This window comes from Salvelinus namaycush, chromosome 41 (assembly GCF_016432855.1).
Source record: "Salvelinus namaycush isolate Seneca chromosome 41, SaNama_1.0, whole genome shotgun sequence".
Classification (NCBI taxonomy): Eukaryota; Metazoa; Chordata; class Actinopteri; order Salmoniformes; family Salmonidae; genus Salvelinus; species Salvelinus namaycush.
In genome coordinates, this window is record NC_052347.1 from 3,239,164 (window position 1) to 3,254,315 (window position 15,152).

At 46.4% G+C, this 15,152-nt stretch overlaps 1 pseudogene; it reads left to right on the top strand.

Moving 5' to 3' along the window:
* Nucleotides 1-4,476: 4,476 nt before the first annotated feature.
* On the top strand, nucleotides 4,477-13,796 carry LOC120033950 (annotated as a pseudogene).
* The last annotated feature ends 1,356 nt before the right edge of the window (nucleotides 13,797-15,152 follow it).

Genomic DNA, 15,152 nt, shown 5'->3' on the forward strand with positions numbered 1-15,152 from the left:
AATGTTTCTGCGTTCGCGGAGACTGCATTGATGGTGAATGCCGCAGATGTTAGCTCAATCAGGAAATGGCCTTTAAAGCTAGTCGATGCATCCATTTTTGTTTTTTACTTATAAATTCATTTCATATACCCATTGATTCTTGAAGACTATAACTTGTCTCATGAGCTTAGTTCAACTGTCGTACCCCATCTGAACCCAAAATATAAGCTTGTTTTACGCCAATGTTTATAAACAATGTAAATGTAGACGAACACTCTATATCCTCAAACCTTGCATCGTTAGCTCTGTGTATGAATTTGAGAGTGGTTACCTTTCTTCAGGCCCATCCATCAGCTTATTACCAAATCAGAGGCGGGGTGACTGCTTTGTTATCGTTTAAATGAAGGATTCTAGCTTTAAAAGTCCTGTACCTTTCAAGTGTCAACCTTTGGTGTCATTCTGCATACACTGAAGTGGCCATTATGATAGATGCAGCCATCCCATCTTACAAGTATTTGACCTAAGTACAAGATTATAAACAGTAAGGATTTAACCAATTTACTAGAGCGGAGTTTAACATTCATCTGGGGAATACGTGTTGGCCTGCCTGAAGTCCAACTCACTGGCCTTGTGGTCAGAGTGTCCACCCTGAGATTGAAAGAAGGTAAAAATGGGACCCGATCTCTGCGTCTGCTTGGCACTCAGCATTAAGGAGATTGTGGCTAAGGCCCAGCCATAGTCTAGCGTCCTGTCCGGTGGGTGTACTTGTACATCAAGCGGCATCACGCTACAGAAACTGGAAATAGGCTCCTGCGCCTATGGGCCGTTCTGGCTCGCTTGTGCAAGGCTACTTACTTACATATAACAAACAAATGCAGCACTGAAGCGTGCTATGATGCTAAACCATTGCAGTAGCTAGTTTACAGAAGCATTGTTCTAAGCTAAAACTGAACCAAAGCATAGACGCATATTGAATCTCTACAGCACATTGGGCTAAGCTAGTGTTAGCTCGGGGCATCCATTCTGGCTGATATCCGGAACATTAAAATATGAATTAGCCATGTGACATTGACATATGGGCTTGTTCTGATTGGCCCTGGGGTGAATGGGCTCGCTAGCAGCTCGTGTTTCACTGTTGCTACTTTGTCCTCTGCTTTCTGAACAGAGAGAGGATGTGTGTGTGTGTGTGCAGTGTGAGTCAGTGAGTTGATGCATGTGTGGGTTTGTGTGTAGGTGTTAGTAAATGTGTGTGTGTGTGTGTGTGTCAGTGAGTTGATGCATGTGTGGGTGTGTGTGTAGGTGTTAGTAAAGGACAGATGCTCGACCCTTCTCGGAAGAAGTATAACTGTCTTTAGGCTAGGCTACAGTCTAGGTAGAAATGCAAACCACTTGCAACCAAAGGAGACTTGGAAAAGAGGGAAATTGGCAGAGGTGCATATTTCAATGGATTCACATGCATAGAGGCACAAACCACACGTTCATGAGGGATGGGTCCACAGAAAAGTTTGGATATCCCCGACTTAAAACTTTGCAACTTGCACACTGTCAAGTGTTTTGATATTCTGTATTATAAACAACTCTTTACTCCTGCCTGAGATCAAAAACCTTGAACAAACAACAAAACCCCATTCATAAGACTTTATTGTAATGCTCTGTTGTACAGTAGCTCTGGTGTACAGTAGATCTAACCAACTCATTAATCCAGTTGTCATCAGTCTTGCACCCATCCAGCTGTCTCCTCCCTCGGGCGATGAATACGTGATAGAGACTCAAACAGCGGCGGGTTGGCAGGGAGCGTTTGCCGCTTGGTTGCATGTACGTTGTGCTATAGGGGCCAATCTGCCATTGAAACAATAACAAAGTGGGCACCCCGCCTCTGTTTTGGCAAAAGGCTGAGATGAGGCTGGTGAAATGTAACCACTCAAAACTGACCATCCATTATATCAAATGTATAGTTTTAACCATGTTTTGGGGCTATACAGTGTTTGTTTACATTTACATTGTTTAAAAACATTGGAGTGAAATACATTTCGAATTGCTGTTCTAATGGGGTACGACAGTAGAACTAAGCTCACGAGACATTTATTAGTTCTATTCTTCAAGAATCAAGGGGTCTACGCTGAGTGTACAGAACATTAGGAACACCTTTCTAATTTTGAGTTGCACCCCCTTTTGCCCTCATAACAGCCTCAATTCGTCGGGGCATGGACTCTGCAAGGTGTCGAAAGTGTTCCACAGGGATGCAGGCCCATGTGGACTCCAATGCTTCCCACAGTTGTGTCAAGTTGGCTGGATGTCCTTTTGGTGGTGGACCATTCTTGATAGACACAGGAAACTGTTGAGTGTGAAAAACCCAGCCGCGTTGCAGTTGTTGGCACACTCAAACCGGTGTGCTTGGCACCTACTACCATATCCCGTTCAAAGGCACTTAAATCTTTAGTTCTGCCCATTCACCCTCTGAATGACACACGTACACAATCCATGTGTTAATTGTCTCGAGGCTTAAAAATCCTTCTTTAACCCGTCTCCTCCCCTTTCATCTACACTGATCGAAGTGGATTTAACAAGTGACATCAATAAGGGATCCCACTTGGATTCACCTGGTCACTCTACGTCATGGTAAGAGCCAGTGTTCCTAATGTTTTGTACACCGAGTGTGTATCGTTGATTTCTACGTTCAAAAAAATGCATGTTGCAACTGCAGATTGCCCCTTTAACTGGAAAAGTGGCTCGTCTCCAAACGGGTGAATCTCGTGGGCATTACAGGATGCAACTGCACCATCCACCTGGAGCATTGGGGCAGCTGCAGTTCCCGAGCTCCAGGGACAAGGGTGGTTCGGTGGGGGAAACAACTGGTTTATGTCTGTTAACATGGTTTCAATTTCAATCCAATACAACTTTTATTAGTATTCATCACAGATGAATTGTGCTGGGTAAGACTTTGTAAAATAAGATCCCAGATTGGTTTCTAGTGGTCTCTTTTTTTGGGGGGGGGGGGGGGGGGTATACTGATGTTAGAGGGGGGATGTTGACCATGTGGGTACTCAGAAAGTGACTTTAGGGTACTTTGAAACACGTGGTTCACTATGGGACCTGTGTGAAGTCTTAATTGGAGTGCCTTACTTTCATTGGGCGGTTTCCATATCTATTCATGCCTCTGCTATGGAGATGTGGAATGACGTTGAATCAGAAGAGAGAGATGCAGCTGGCAGAACAAACAACATCAAAAGAGCACCACTCTCTCGGGTCTCCTGTAGTTGTAAATATATGAGACAAGCTGAGCTTAACAGACTATGATTCAGCCCTGCAGCCCTTGCAGGCCAGGGGATTTCAGCATGATTATATGTATATGTATGCATAATGTATATTTTTTGTATATGTATTTGTTTCTGGAGAGGGGAAGGGGAAAATAGTTCAGGGGAATATACATCCATTTTCGATATGGAGTAGTATGGATACTTTGATATTGAATATATTATCGTTACAGCGTTGACCAACTTCATGTGTTTTGGACTGGGAAACCTTCCACATACACGCGCGATGGCTGTCTGCACGTGTGAGAGTTGGTTTGGTCTAGATCTAGGCTACAGCACCCAATGACGCATCTATATATCTCTTTAGTTGAGTATTCCAGGTTTCCCAACTGAGTGGGGAGGGGGAGCACTAGAAGAAACAAGGTGGGTTTTTATGTTTCAGGATGTGGGATGGTATAACATTCATGGCAACAGCCAATCAGATTTAAACGGTGGCAGATGGAGCGAGCAATGTGTAGCCTAGACTGGGGACAGACTCTGCCGGGCAGGTTTGGCACGCGACCCCTATCTATGCCCGTCGACCATGGCTCTCACTCACACCGGAGCTGCGCCAGGGCCCGTCGCTCTGCCATTTGAGCCTCGTTAGCGCCACCTGCTGCGAGAAGGAGAGTGGCTGGCAGAGAGAGGCTAGCGCCGGAACGACCATGGCCTTCTGTTCCCTCGGAAGGCCTGGGGACAGTAGTGTGTGGTCACTGAACTGGAAGAGGACTTATGGGTGGTGCAGCTGCCCTGTTGCCGTCATGCTGCTATGAAGTGATATCCTTCCTGTTATCCTAGCCTTCTATGCTAGAGGGCGCTGTGGTCTGTTTACAAGTCAACTAACATTAGTTACAGTGTTTGACGTTGTTGAAGTGGTTGTTCCTCACTCCAAAATCCCAGTTTTATAAGATACTTTGAGACTTGAAATGTGTCAACGCAATCTGTTGTGTTTGTGTAGATCCACCTATATATATATATATATATATATATCTCAATCCCACATGAATGGGAAAGAAGAGAGCATTTTCTGATTAAAAATCCAAAATCGTTTCCAAATGACACCCATTTGGGAAACAGACAAAGATTGTCCTGCTTTGACTGTGGGTATTGCAGTTCATAACATCAGTATTACAGAATGACTGGCTCTCATGACTTACCCTCCTTCCTGTGTCCCCCCTCAGGTAGCCACTGACCTGCCCGAGGGATGGAGTCTCTCTTCGGGGGCGAGCTGGGCCTCCTGGGCGGTGGCGAGGGGCTGAGGGATGACGGCTGCGGCCTGGGGTCGGGGGTCAACTGGTCGGCCTCACCCATCCAAGACGACATGTACCCCTCCCACTTCGCCCTGGCCGCCGCCTACCACGACATCAAGACGCGATTGGCCAGCCTGGAGCGAGAGAACAGCAGCATCAAGAGGAAGCTGAAGAACTATGAGGTCAAGGTAGGTTGACTGATCTGTTCATGACAGAGGCTACGTCCCAAATGGCACCCTATTCCCTTTATACTGCACTACTTTAAAGGGAAGCCCTATGGCCCTATGGGACCTGGTCAAAAAGGCGTCCCCCTTTAAAGGGATAGTTCTGGATTTTGGCCCTTTATCTACATCCCCAGAGTCAGATTAACTATGGATACCATTTTGATGTGTCAGAGTCCAGTATGAAAGAAGTTGGAGGTAGTTTCACAAAGAAACTAATAACTAGCCTAGCACAAAGACTAGTTGTTCCCATAGACTTCCAGTCATTGCGCTAATGCTAGTTAATTAAGTGTGATAATGCTAGTTAGCAATTGTGCAAACGCTAGATGGCAACTTTCTTCAAACCGCATGCAGATACATAAAAATAGTATGCACGAGTGCATCCGACTCTGGCCAAGTAGATGGAGCGTCATTGCCAAAATCCCAAACTATCCCTTTAAAAGGCATCACTGATTTTACATGACTGAATTGGTAAAAGCTACTCTGTGGAACCTGTGCTTTCGCCTATGTAATTGAGTTAGATCAGTGATTACTTCCAGGAGAGGAGGAAGGAAGGCTTGAGTTTCAAAGTACTGAAACAATCAGGCATACCTGAATGGGGCCATTATTCAGTTGAAACTCACAGTGGAAAAGCTGATGGTAGCGGAAGGTTCTTTTCTAACCTCTAATAATAATCTGGCCTCGACTTACACTGGTGTACTCTTTCTTCTCCTTTTGCTTTTTCCATCTCCTATGTTTTGTGCTGTGACACTCCGTGTCCTATTCTCACTGTCTTCCTTTGATCTCCTTTCTCTCTCACCTACTCCTCTCATTTTCCCCCTCTGTCCTTCTCTTGTACCTCTCCCCTCCTCCTCTCCCTCAGTTCCCTATGATCAGTGAGTTTGAGGAGGAGAGGACCCTACAGTGCTGCTCCTGTGAACCCAAGGAGACCAGCCTACTGCAGTCAGAGACCACCAACCTGCAACAGAGAGTCAACTCCCTCACACAGGAGGTAAGACCTGGAGGAAGAGAGAGGAAGGGGACAGAAGAGAGACGAGTGTGAAGTGGGAGAAGAGAGGGGAGAGGGAGGAGAGAAGAAGAGAGGGGAGAGGGAGGAGACAAGAGGAGGGAGGGTGGTAAGAGAGAATGGGAGGGAGAGGGAGGAACTGCACATCGAACACATTTTTCATTCTCCTACACTTTTCCCTTTGAAAATGTCCACCTTTCCCTCAGCTCCAGAAGAGTAAAGAGCGAGAGGAGAGGCTGGAGGATGTGATTCAGGCCTATGAGAAGATCCACATGGAGAAGAGTAACGTTCAGAGAGACCTGGACAAGATGGTGAGAAACAGTAGGAAACAGTGCCCCCTTCTGGACACCATGACTAGTACATGACTAGAGTGATGGGGAGGGGACAGTATTATGGGCTCAGGCATTGTAATGAAATAGAATCCTTCACATACAAATTAAAGCAAACACTATTTTGATCATCAGTTTTCTATCAGCATTGTGCCTCAGAGGTGTGTGTGTGAGAGAGATTGTACCGCTACCTGCATACACCCTACATCCGTGTGTGTGTGTCTGCACCCTACATCCGTGTGTGTGTGTGTCTGCACCCTACATCCGTGTGTGTGTGTGTGTATGCACCCTACATCCGTGTGTGTGTGTATGCACCCTACATCCTTGTGTGTGTGTGTGTGTGTGCACCCTACATCCGTGTGTGTGTGTGTGTGTGTGCACCCTACATCCATGTGTGTGTGTGTGTGTGTGTGCACCCTACATCCGTGTGTGTGTGTCTGCACCCTACATCCGTGTGTGTGTGTGTGTATGCACCCTACATCCGTGTGTGTGTGTATGCACCCTACATCCGTGTGTGTGTGTATGCACCCTACATCCGTGTGTGTGTGTGTATGCACCCTAAATCCGTGTGTGTGTATGCACCCTAAATCCGTGTGTGTGTATGCACCCTACATCCGTGTGTGTGTGTATGCACCCTACATCCGTGTGTGTGTGTGTATGCACCCTACATCCGTGTGTGTGTGTGTGTGTGTACACCCTACATCCGTGTGTGTGTGTGTATACCCTACATCCGTGTGTGTGTGTGTGTGTGTATACCCTACATCCGTGTGTGTGTGTGTGTGTGTACACCCTACATCCGTGTGTGTGTGTGTGTGTACACCCTACATCCGTGTGTCGTGTGTGTGTATATACACACCCTACATCCGTATGTATATACACACCCTACATCCGTGTGTATGTACAGTGGGGCAAAAAAGTATTTAGTCAGCCACCAATTGAGCAAGTTCTCCCACTTAAAAAGATGAGAGGCCTGTAATTTTCATCATATGTACACTTCAACTATGACAGACAAAATGATAAAAAAAATCCAGAAAATCACATTGTAGGATTTTTTATGAATTTATTTGCAAATTATGGTGGAAAATAAGTATTTGGTCAATAACAAAAGTTTATCTCAATACTTTGTTATATACCCTTTGTTGGCAATGACAGAGGTCAAACGTTTTCTGTAAGTCTTCACAAGGTTTTCACACACTGTTGCTGGTATTTTGGCCCATTCCTCCATGCAGATCTCCTCTAGAGCAGTGATGTTTTGGGGCTGTTGCTGGGCAACACGGACTTTCAACTCCCTCCAAAGATTTTCTATGGGGTTGAGATCTGGAGACTGGCTAGGCCACTCCAGGACCTTGAAATGCTTCTTACGAAGCCGCTCCTTCGTTGCCCGGGCGGTGTGTTTGGGATCATTGTCATGCTGAAAGACCCAGCCACGTTTCATCTTCAATGCCCTTGCTGATGGAAGGAGGTTTTCACTCAAAAACTCACGATACATGGCCCCATTCATTCTTTCCTTTACACGGATCAGTCGTCCTGGTCCCTTTGCAGAAAAACAGCCCCAAAGCATGATGTTTCCACCCCCATTCTTCACAGTAGGTATGGTGTTCTTTGGATGCAACTCAGCATTCTTTGTCCTCCAAACACGACGAGTTGAGTTTTTACCAAAAAGTTCTATTTTGGTTTCATCTGACCATATGACATTCTCCCAATCTTCTTCTGGATCATCCAAATGCTCTCTAGCAAACTTCAGACGGGCCTGGACATGTACTGGCTTAAGCAGGGGGACACGTCTGGCACTGCAGGATTTGAGTCCCTGGCGGCGTAGTGTGTTACTGATGGTAGGCTTTGTTACTTTGGTCCCAGCTCTCTGTAGGTCATTCACTAGGTCCCCCCGTGTGGTTCTGGGATTTTTGCTCACCGTTCTTGTGATCATTTTGACCCCACGGGGTGAGATCTTGCATGGAGCCCCAGATCGAGGGAGATTATCAGTGGTCTTGTATGTCTTCCATTTCCTAATAATTGCTCCCACAGTTGATTTCTTCAAACCAAGCTGCTTACCTATTGCAGATTCAGTCTTCCCAGCCTGGTGCAGGTCTACAATTTTGTTTCTGGTGTCCTTTGACATCTCTTTGGTCTTGGCCATAGTGGAGTTTGGAGTGTGACTGTTTGAGGTTGTGGACAGGTGTCTTTTATACTGATAACAAGTTCAAACAGGTGCCATTAATACAGGTAACGAGTGGAGGACAGAGGAGCCTCTTAAAGAAGGTCTGTGAGAGCCAGAAATCTTGCTTGTTTGTAGGTGACCAAATACTTATTTTCCACCATAATTTGCAAATAAATTCATTAAAAATCCTACAATGTGATTTTCTTGATTTATTTATTTTTTCTTCTCATTTTGTCTGTCATAGTTGAAGTGTACCTATGATGAAAATTACAGGCCTCTCTCATCTTTTTAAGTGGGAGAACTTGCACAATTGGTGGCTGACTAAATACTTTTTTGCCCCACTGTATATACACACACCCTACATCCGTGTGTGTGCACACCCTACATCCGTGTGTGTGTGTGTACACACCCTACATCCGTGTGTGTGTGTACACACACCCTACATCCGTGTGTGTGTGTGTACACACACCCTACATCCGTGTGTGTGTGTGTACACACCCTACATCCGTGTGTGTGTGTGTACACACCCTACATCCGTGTGTGTGTGTGTGTACACACCCTACATCCGTGTGTGTGTGTGTGTACACACCCTACATCCGTGTGTGTGTGTGTGTACACACCCTACATCCGTGTGTGTGTGTGTGTACACACCCTACATCCGTGTGTGTGTGTGTGTACACACCCTACATCCGTGTGTGTGTGTGTGTACACACCCTACATCCGTGTGTGTGTGTGTACACCCCCTACATCCGTGTGTGTGTGTGTGTACACACCCCCTACATCCGTGTGTGTGTGTGTGTACACACCCCCTACATCCGTGTGTGTGTGTGTGTACACACCCCCTACATCCGTGTGTGTGTGTGTGTGTACACACCCCCTACATCCGTGTGTGTGTGTGTACACACACCCTACATCCGTGTGTGTGTGTGTACACACACCCTACATCCGTGTGTGTGTGTGTACACACCCTACATCCGTGTGTGTGTGTGTACACCCCCTACATCCGTGTGTGTGTGTGTACACACCCTACATCCGTGTGTGTGTGTGTACACACCCTACATCCGTGTGTGTGTGTGTACACACCCTACATCCGTGTGTGTGTGTGTACACACCCTACATCCGTGTGTGTGTGTGTACACACCCTACATCCGTGTGTGTGTGTGTACACACCCTACATCCGTGTGTGTGTGTGTACACACCCTACATCCGTGTGTGTGTGTGTACACACCCTACATCCGTGTGTGTGTGTATACACCCTACATCCGTGTGTGTGTGTGTATACACCCTACATCCGTGTGTGTGTGTATACACCCTACATCCGTGTGTGTGTGTGTGTATAAACTGTGCATTCACGTGTGTGTGTGCTCTCCATCAGACAACACTAGCAGAGCAGCACATGGAGCGTATCTGTGGTCTGGAGTCAGCTCTGAGGCAGAGGGAGGGGTCCCTGCAGAAACTCAGTGCTCAGCTGCACAGCAAGAACATTCATTACCTACAGCTACACACCAGTCTGGACGTGCCTCGCGGTAAGTGTGTGTCTATGTTTGAGTGAGTGCGGACGTGTGTGTGTGTGTGTATGTTTCTCACTGTGTCTGTATGTGTGCTACAGAGCGGAACGGGCGGGGTCCGACCCTGCAGAGCTCTCGTAGTCTGGACGCCGTGTCCGACCTGAAGCTGCAGCGGTTGGAGGCGGAGCTAGAAGGGGCACGGCAGCAGGCCCAGGGGGCGTGTCAGAGAGAGAAGGAGATGAAGGAGGAGCTACAGAGGCTGCAGGCAGAGATCAGACAGCTGCAGCAGGACGTACAGAGACAGGTCAGATAGTGACACACAGGAGGTTGGTGGGACCTTAATTGGGGAGGACTGTCTCATGATAATGGCTGGAGCAGAATCAGTGGAATGGTATCAAATACATCAAACACATGGTTTCCATGTGTTTGATACCATTACATTTGTTCCGTTTCAGCCCATTATTATGAGCCGTCCTCCCATCAGCAGCCTCCACTGACACACACGTCTGTCTCTGTCCAGCAGGTGGTGACCACACCCTGTGAGCACTGTGACGTGGAATGGATAAAGAAGGCAGGAGATGAACAGTGAGCGACAGCTGCCCCATCTAATACTCCTGCCATGTAGCTATTGACAGTAGAATAACCAAGTCGATGACCCAAAATGGAACACTATTCCCTATTTAGTGCACTACTTTTGACCAGGGCCCCATAGGGTGTGGTGGCCTATTTATGGAATAGGGTGCCATTTTGGACGCAGTCCTAACATTGAAAGATGATCAACTATTGTCCCTCCTTTGCAGGGTGAACCTGGCGTTGGCCTACACTGAGCTGACAGAGGAGCTGGTGCGTGTGAGAGGTCTGGCTGTCAAACAGACTGAGATCCTCAGGAAGGCATCCCACGAGCAGATGGGTCAGTAGAAAACACAAAAATTGTTCTCCATATTGATGTTGAATGTATAATTGCAAAAATGCCCGATGAGGGTGCCAATAAGGACACTAATGTAATAATAATAAATGCGATTTAGCAGATGCATTTACCCAAAGTGACTTAGTCATGTGTACATACGTTTTACGTACTGGTGGTCCCGGGAATTGAACCCACTATCCCGGCGTTGCAAGCGGCATACTCTATCAGTTGGGCTACAGAGGTAGCAATGGACTATAATAACCATCCCATTCTCTCTCCTCCAGTCCTGAGACACTCCCCAGCCCCCCAGCGTCGCTCCCCGGCCTCCCAACGCCCCTCCCCAGACCGCCTCCACCCTCACCCCTCTCCTCCCCTTTCACCTTCCTCACCCCCTTCTGGCCCCGCATCCTACTCCCCAACTGGCCTCGCTTACTCACCCACCGGCCCAGCCTCCTACTCCTGCCGGCCAACCAGCCAACGGCTGCGTGCCCGCTTCCAGGGGCGCCGCAGCTACTCAGAGGTGGCCGACTCGTCTGCCCACCAGAGGCCCCCGCCCAGGCTGCTCCGTGACCCAGTCTCCACCCTGCCCAAGCCCAAGAACATGGGGGAGTCTGGGGCTTATTCCCGCCCGCCCAGGGTTTCCCTGGTGGGGCTTCCCCGGCCGGCCTCGGCCCGTGGAGCTGTAAGTGGTGGTGGAGGGGGAGGAGGTGGTGGCAGCAGCCTGAGCAGTAGTCCCCACCACCATGCCCTGGAGCTGGGCTTCCCTCTAGCTGCAGAGGTACACACCACATTTGTATATACACTACCATTCAAAAGTTTGGGGGTCACTTAGAAATGTCCTTGTTTTTGAAAGATAATCATTTTTTGTCCATTAAAATATCAAATTGATCAAAAATAGAGTAAATGTTGTAAATGACTATTGTAGCTGGAAACGGCAGATTTTTTATGGAATATCTATGTAGGCGTACAGAAGCCCATTATCAGCAACCATCACTCCTGTGTTCCAATGGCACATTGTGTTAGTCTTTTAAAATGATAAACTTGGATTAAAAAATGTATCACTAGAAAACCATTTTGCAATTATGTTAGCACAGCTGAAAACTGTTCTAATTTAAAGAAGCAATGAAACTGGCCTTCTTTAGACTAGTTGAGTATCTGGAGCGTCAGCATTTGTGGATTTGATTACAGGCTCAAAATGGCCAGAAACAAAGACCTTTCTTCTGAAACTTGTCAGTCTGTTCTTGTTCTGAGAAATGAAGGCTATTCCATGTGAAAAATAGCCAAGAAACTGAAGATATCGTACACCGCTGTGTACTACTCCCTTCACAGAACAGCGCAAACTGGCTCTAACCAGAATATAAAGAGTGGGAGTCCCGTGGTGCACAACTGAGCAAGAGGACAAGTACATTAGTGTCTAGTTTCAGAAACGGATGCCTCACAAGTCCTCAACTGGCAGCTTCATTAAATTGTACCCGCAAAACGCCAGTCTCAACCAACAGTGAAGAGGCGATTCCGGGATGCTGAACTTCTAGGCAGAGTTCCTCTGTCCAGTGTCTGTTCTTTTGCCCGTCTTAATCTTTTCTTTTTAATTGTCCAGTGTGAGATATGGCTTTTTCTTTGCAACTCTTCACTGTTGACGTTGAGGCTGGTGTTTTGCGGGTACTATTTAATGAAGCTGCCAGTTGAGGACTTGTGAGGCGTCTGTTTCTCAAACTAGACACTAATGTACTTGTCCTCTTGCTCAGTTGTCCCCCGGGGCCTCCCACTCTTTATATTCTGGTTAGATCCAGTTTGCGCTGTTCTGTGAAGGGAGTAGTACACAGCGTTAAACTTCAGTTTCTTGGCTATTTTTCACATGGAATAGCCTTCATTTCTCAGAACAATAATAGACTGACAAGTTTCAGAAGAAAGGTCTTTGTTTCTGGCCATTTTGAGCCTGTAATCAAATCCACAAATGCTGACGCTCCAGATACTCAACTAGTCTAAAGGCGGCCAGTTTCATTGCTTCTTTAAATTAGAACAGTTTTCAGCTGTGCTAACATAATTGCATAAGGGTTTTCTAATGATCAATTAGCCTTTTAAAGTGATACACTTTGTTAGCTAACAATGTGCCTTAGTGAGGATTGCTGATAATCGACCTATGTAGATATTCCATTACAAATCTGCTGTTTCCAGCTACAATCGTCATTTACATCTACACTGTGTTTCTGATCCATTTGATGTTATTTTAAAATGGACAAAAGTGCTTTTCTTTCAAAAACAAGGAAATGTCTAAGTGACCCTGAACTTTTGAACTGTAGTGTATTTATTTTAAGATCACCTTATTTTATACATTTTTAACCGCACCACCACCGCCCGTTTTAAATGATAGTTTTATTAGGGAGTAACATTTTAAAACGTTAAAAATAGCATGTATTAATCATCCAGGGGCGCCACTTCTGTCATCTGGAGGATCTCCCGGCCCCCACCCCACAGGTCACCCCGCCCCAGTCGTCTGACTATGAGGAGTGGAGGTGCCCATCCCCGGTCTCCAGTCCTCCCAGGACACTGGGGGCCATGGGGGTAAGCTCACGGGAACCCCCACCCTGCCCTTCCTTCTTGGCCCTAAAGGACCCGGCTACCCTCGCCTGCCACCTGCCAGGGTACCTGAACGCAGACCACGCCCAGTCCTGGCCCTCCATCAATGTGAGTTGTTGCTGCTCGAGTTCAGAGCTCAGTAGTGTATCCCAATAGCAGTAATAAGAGCTTCCATACGTGACATGCAAATAGAAAACTGGTTCTTTTAGTCATTACAAATGAGTACATTTACAGTGTTGACCTTCGAGTTGAGCGTTTACGCCGTTTTGTGATTGGCTGCCTGCAGCTGTGGATGGAGACGGAGGAGGACGACGCCCGGAGCTGCCCGCTGTGTCAGCTGACCTTCCCCACTGGCTACCCCGACGACGCCCTCATCAAACACATCGACACGCACCTGGAGAACAGCAAGATCTAACCGTCCCCCCCCCCGCCCCCAAGACACAGATCAACTTACCCTGCCAAATTCTAACCCAAACCATTAGCAGGAAAACCCATTGCAGATCCCCTTTGCAATATGACACTCTAGGGCAGACTGCATCCACTGAATCGCCCAACTACATTTAGATGTGATAGTCATTTTCTAAACTGGAAAGTTTCCTTACCTCTGTATTTGACAATGTTAGTTTAGGGCTATAACAAGGGCCAGTGCTGTTTCTGAATGCTCCCTATCTCTCCCATGTTATCAGGTATGGTCTTTGACATGGTTACCTCGCACTGTTTTTAAAACCCATCAATAATGGGTCACACCCCCAACTACATGCTTTATCATAAAGTTTACACTCTGTCAAAACCAGAATGAACTCTTCACCCAGACTTTAAGGGCATATTCATAACGGAGGTACACAGCACTTTTTTTTTTTTGAATTTAGTTCTAACGGAATTTGAATAGTTTTCGTCGAGATTCAAGAACAATCTTTAAAAACGTCTCACGTGTCTCTGTAAAATGTAATGAAATAACATGAAGTCAAGGATGACAGAGGGGGTTGGTGATAATAGCTGTAAATAGTTGAGCTATGGCAGTGTGGCGAGGACCCTAAAACAGTGATGGGATGGACCACTATAGGTACCTCATAAACTCCTTTGTATATTGACATTCAGGGATTTAAGATATTGTACCATAGTAATTAAAACTAGGGTAGAAACAGTCCGAAGATGTTCTGGTTTGTAGGAGTTGTACAGTGTTTCCAGGCTGTTGTTCTCCGTGGATGATTTGTGAATCCCAGAATACTGAAGCTTTATATGCAGTCATCTCCGGTACTTGCCTACAGGTTGTCAACACAGTTCACAGCAACACATTTAAAACCCACCGGACAGGAATTTGACAGATACACAACACATCAGCTGATTTCTCAACTCAGCCAATTCGGGAAATTTGCACAGCAATCAATATGATCCAAAGACACTGGATGGGGATCTACCATCAGTACATTGTCTTACCTCAGAGCTTTTGGTACTCATGAGTCAGTTGAGGGACAAGCGTCGCGCTGGAGTGACGCCACCCGTCGGAAGACGATGCCATTCGTATAGATACCATAGAAGCGAACACTGCAATCAACCGCAATAAAACTTCTGGATCGCTTCTAGAGGAAGACCAAGAGACTCTGCCAATGAGACGGAACAGTACTGAGATACAGGATTGGAATCAGATAAAGGAATGACATTTGAAAATGGACATGAACCCACGTGTTCACATTGCATTCCAAGATTCTACCGTATTCCTTTTCCGAATCTTTTTCCCCTTCCGTAGAATCATGGAGGCTTAGTTTACTCTTTATAGTCATCTTTCGGTTTTCTGTAACGCAAATAATAATTTAAAAAAATGAATTTCAAAATGGTATACCTGGTTGAATCTTAGCTTAACTCAGTCTTCAATGACTGGTCTGTTAAACAGCAACTGGTTGGACTGGGTTCCACATTCAATTAA